Raw genomic sequence first — 5,589 nt, forward strand, 5'->3', positions numbered from 1 at the left:
ACAATGAGAGGCTGGAAGCATTCAGAATATCTCCAGTTCAGTGAACTACAATGTACACATCCTATGCAAAATCAAAACATTTTATTTTGAATGATGAAAAAACAAACAAACCAAAGATCTATCTATTTTTGTGCTAATCCCTCTAACCCAACTACTCCTACTGCCTCAAATTAGACAGCATCAAGGAAGTCAGACACAGTTCTAGCCTAGTGAAAATGGGACCCATTTTGCTCTCTTGCATGCTGGCATGCTTCTTACTTCAACAGACAGTAGCAGATGGAAGTGTAGACTGCACTGAAAACAGATTTTTAGCTATCCAAGACATAGTAGTCTCTGGAGACTCTCAATTACATATAAGAAGTTGTAATGTTCCTGTTGAATTCTGTAAATGCACTATCTCTACTGAAAAGCAAACACATCATACGTTTATATTTAACTCACATTCACATTCTGAAGGACTGTTGCTGTACTGTATGTGACAATTCACAATAGTGTTTGACTACGCACTGGGATAGACATATTACAAAAGCAATTTGACAGAGATTATAAGGACAACTACAGATAAATCTCACACACACAAGTCAATTACTCAGGAGAATCATATCATGTACTAGGTATGCTATTAACCAACTAAGATAGTTTGCTTGTACCTTATATGCATAACTCATCAGCCCAGTTAGTCTGGTCTACTGCATGCAGAATCAGATCTATCATATTCACAAACAAAGTTACTTCCTAAACCAGAGGCAATACATGTGTCATACAGCATCATGATCTACACTTGACCTACACTACCTGAGGACAACTTCCCAGGACGCAGAGGGGGAGCCAATAACTACAAGAACAAAGACGATCCTTTATAAACAAGGGAAGATCAAATAACATTTGGAAGCAATCCATTGAGCATGTAGTGAGATCATCACATGACACTAAAGGCACAGTAACTATGAGCACTTTGACAAATTACAAAAAGAACTTCAAGAATGAAAAGGACTCTGCTTTATTAAAAAGACACCAAAAGGGGACTAAGAGTCTAAAATATACCTAATAGGGGAGATTTCAGAGCACATATGGATCTTTGACAAGGACACGATGTTATACTGTAGCTGAAACCTAGAAATAAGTTGAAAACTTCTAATAATTAAATTAATTAACCATCACAACCCTGCCATTTAAAGCAATGATTTTTCTTCGTTAACTGAAGTCTAATTCAGGAAGCAGAAGTTAACAGCTACATTCTAGATTAGCTCAAAGTTACATGTGAGAGGTAAGAATCCTGTAGTCTGTAGCAGGGAGGACACTAGCTAATGTGTTCTGGTTTTAGAATCTACATATCTCAGTTGTCACATAAATATGTAATTCTTAAATTCTTACAAAGTGAATTTTCCTGAGCCTACATTAACTCGTGCAGAACTAATAACATAGATCATTCCATCTACTGTGCATTAAGATACTGAAGCTTACAGCAAACAGCGTGCAAAGGGTAATAAACCTTTCATTTATTTATTGGAAGGCTCTTCTGAAAGTAGATGCAGCCCCCTGCTAGGACTGAGGAAAAAATCAAAAAAGCTTCTCTCTCAAAAACTGGGAAGGTTTGCATCTGATACAAACCCATCCCATTCTCTAAGGAAGCAGCACAGATACATAACAATTTTTGAGAACTGAGAGCTATGTTCTAATCCTAATCTTATAATTGATTTCCTACATGATTTGCCTAAATTTCACTCTCTCATTTTACCTTATCTCCTAAACTGGGACTAGCAGTACTTCAGCTGCCTAGCAAATGTGTGCCCCAGATGTGCTGTGTTCATATTCAATAGGAATCTATGATGTCCACAAATAAAGCCCTTACAGGGAAAACTGTTGTTGACTAGCACAGCCAAGACACATGAGTACCAATAGCTATAAACTACATGATGAAAGAAGGATATGAGATTTTTTACACAAAATCCATGGAAACAGCCACCCTGGGCTTAAGTGGCTCTGCTTTTCAGGACTGAAAAGCCTGATCAAAACACACTGTTATTTATTCAGCCTGCACAAGGCACTGGCAGCGGAGAAGAGGAGGTCTGTTCCCAAGCACATATGGCTATTGTGCAATCCAGCCTGGAGACAGCATCCATCCTTCTCCAGCACTTTGAAAAGCTGTTACTGTATGTAGCACTGCGAAACCAGTAAATAGACATGATTGTGAAATGTGCTAAACATAAGGAACAGATATACAAAATAAAACTAAAAAGCTCGTCTGTCCCCATGTCCCACAGATTACTACCTGAACAATATCCCAGAGTGGCGGGATACTGCACAAAAAGCTGCCTTTCTGGTAATTGTCCAGCAGTGACAATCCCAGGAGGAGAGCACAGCTGCAGGACGAAGCTCCCAGCAGTACTCCAAAGAGACAGGATACTACGCTGTGGCTTTGGAGCATCAAAATTGCTCATCCAAACTCCCTGTGTTTTCTTGGTACCATCTTAGGCTGGTTCACACCAAAACTCAGTCTGGCATGCTTCCTTGGGTACATACAAGCATCTGCACAGGCATACAGTACCACACATCAGGTCACAGATGCTGTTGGACAGAGCTCCCCAGGCAGCTCTGTGTGCATCTTAGGGACATTGTGCAGGCCTGAAAAGGAAGAGTGAGTGTTCCACGGCCACGGCAGAGTTCTGTAGCAGTGCAGTGCTGTGCTGAAGGCAGGGCCATGAGCATGGCCTGGCAGGCCGAGGGACTGAGAATAACTGCCAGGAGTCCACTGATTCAATGGGGGCTGTCACCCTGGCTTGCTGCCATAGAGGTGGACCTGCCTGTCATTCATCAGAACTATCCCAAACCACACCACTCCTTAAATATCAAGAATTTCCATTGGGTCTTTCACTTGGAAAAACAAATGATTTCTGAGTTCTCAAAAGCACAATTGCCACAAGGGATAATAAGCCTTAGAAATGGTTACAAAACTCAGGTCCCCATAATGATTTCCTTTCAGTTGTAACTTATTACATCCACATAACAGAATCCCAAGACATTGCTAATGATAGTAGAAACTGTCAGTATGCAAGATGCTACGAGACTCTGTGAATTAAACCCCATTATTGTCCTAAATTATAGATACATTTCTCCCTTTAGTTGGTGATATGCAATATATTTTTCCTTCAGGGCAATTATATGATGTCAGCACAAATTAGACTTTTCTGCACAGCACAGATGACAGGACCAGAGGCACTAAGGAGCTTACAGAAACCAAATCTGAACAGACAGAAGGAACTGCTTCCTTTGACTTGGAAATAACAAATTTTGCTGTAGCATGCCGAGTAAGGAAAAGGAAAAAAAAACATGATTTGGGATACTGGCAGAGCTTTCAAAGCTTTACATACTTAAAAATCAAAAATCAACTTTCTGCTCTTATTCTATAACAACAATAACAAAAGCAATAGAAATGCTTCCAAAAGTATCTACTGACGTGCAACACTGAGATAAGAGGTTATTGGTTAGGAAGTTAGGGAGCTCTATTTTTGACTTGGAAAAAAAAAGAATTTATAGTCTCACTTTGAATGTTCTTCTAGATGGCTTCCTAGTCTTGTAGGTTTTCCTGGCAGACTGAAGCTGAAAGAGGTCAGAGGAAATCCCAGAGGTTATGTATTTAGGAAAGGTTCACAAATCCTATATACAGCAAGGCCTGCAAGAGGTGGTAGGCTTTTTCACCAGGGCAAGAGATAGAACCAGAAAAAAATTAAAACAGCCTTACAGGCACATGGCTCCACAAAATTTTTTTTTTTTTTTTTTTTTTTTTTGCAAATCCAAGAACAGGGCATTACTTTATTCTCCTGCATAGTTTTCCTTTATGAACATTTCATTATTGCAGTCTGCACCAGAAGTCAAGCTCTTTGTTGCCATCTGCTGTTTCTTTGCTCATATTTCACCATTTTGATTAGTGAGGCCAGACCACAACAAGGAGTCCTGAAGAATTGTTAGGAAGAGGCAGAAATGCTGCCTTCACTGACCACATGCCAACAAATACGGCAATTGAAAAAACTCTGAGCGGTTTTCTTAATGAAATGCTGCCCACCTGTTCACACAGAGAATCTGTGGTGCCCTCACCCTCCCAAAACAATCCCAAAAACCTTTTAAGTAACCTTGGAGGAAGTCACCCATTGAAGCTTTTAAGCTTCTTGCACTCTCATATTCACAGAACCACGTGCCCTGTAGATCTTTACCAGCAATATTCCTTCACATTTAGCATGTTTAATTTTTAAAGAGATGAGAGATATCAAAAACATCCCTGTCGTATGTTCAATACTTCCCAAGCAATAGCCTGCTTTGTCAGTGCTTCTAAGAAGGTCCAGCATTAAAATCACAGTAAGCATTCAGCTGTGATCCATCAAACAATTCTAGGCTAAAAGTGATGAGGCACTGGCACAGGTTGCTCAGAGAGGTGGTGGGTGCCCAGTCTTTGGAGACAATCAAAGTCAGGCTGGGCTGGGCTGGGCTCTGAGCAACCCTTGTAGCTGCAGATGTCCCTGCTCATTGCAGGGGATTTGGACTAAATGAGCTTTAAGGGTCCCTTCCAACTCAAACGTTTCTATGAGTCTATGAAACAGGACAAAAGAGCTTCTTACTTTGAGTTCCTGTGGTCCTATAGACAACTATGCTGGGGTTATTTACCTCCCTCCTCCAAGTTCCTTTCCACTGTCTGCACCTTCGATCCCAAATCTCCCTGGAGGCAGAAACAGCAGATGTTTCTACTCTCTTACACAAACTTTATTCTCCCTACTCTGTGCAATCCAAAGAGCACCACACAGGAGCTCTCATGGCAGAGCCACAGGACAGGCCTTTCTGCTAGGTTTCAGCTGACTTCAAACAAGGATCCAGCACTCACTGACAGCAGCCATGAAAAGTTTCACTTCCAGCAGAACTTTGTTAAAATTTAAACTGGATTTTATTTTCAAGTATGTCCCTCTGAAGAAATTAAAATAAAAAGGAATCTCACTAATAACCTCCCATGCTGCACTGCAAGCCTGGGTGCTTTAAAACTGCAAAAGCCTGAGATGTTGAAGCTGGAAGTCCAGCCAGTCCCCAGCTTTTTCATGGGCTTCTACCAATGCTTTCATCTAATCTCAACAACCCTCATTTTGAGGCAGTGAAGATGCAAGTTATTGCTCAAGATGTATTCATCACTATAGCTACATTCAGGTTTCAGTCTTTGAGAAAGAGAACGAAGAAAGAAAAGGATTACAAAGCTAAAAGGACTTGAATGACTATTATCCCCCACTGAAGCAGTATTGCCAGGTTAGCTTCACAATAGACAAACTCAATATCAATTCCAGAACTTGAATTCCCTTCAAGATCTTCAAACCAATGTGGAAACAAATGCAGAAAGCTCTCTGTAGCTTACAATGGAGATGTATGATGAAAGACTTAGTGGTGCTCCCTACTCTAGTGCCCTTCGGTAAGGAGCAGGGAGCATCTAGCATGCTGCCACTCCAGAGCAGTCAGCAGCGATTTCACAGAGCCATGTGAGCTGCTGGAAGAACATCTGTGATAGCCCTTTGGAATGCTGACTGACCAACACACCTCTGACCTTCAGAGCTGCCG

The sequence above is a fragment of the Meleagris gallopavo genome, chromosome 12, assembly GCF_905368555.1.
Source record: "Meleagris gallopavo chromosome 12, MGAL_WU_HG_1.1, whole genome shotgun sequence".
Taxonomy (NCBI): Eukaryota; Metazoa; Chordata; class Aves; order Galliformes; family Phasianidae; genus Meleagris; species Meleagris gallopavo.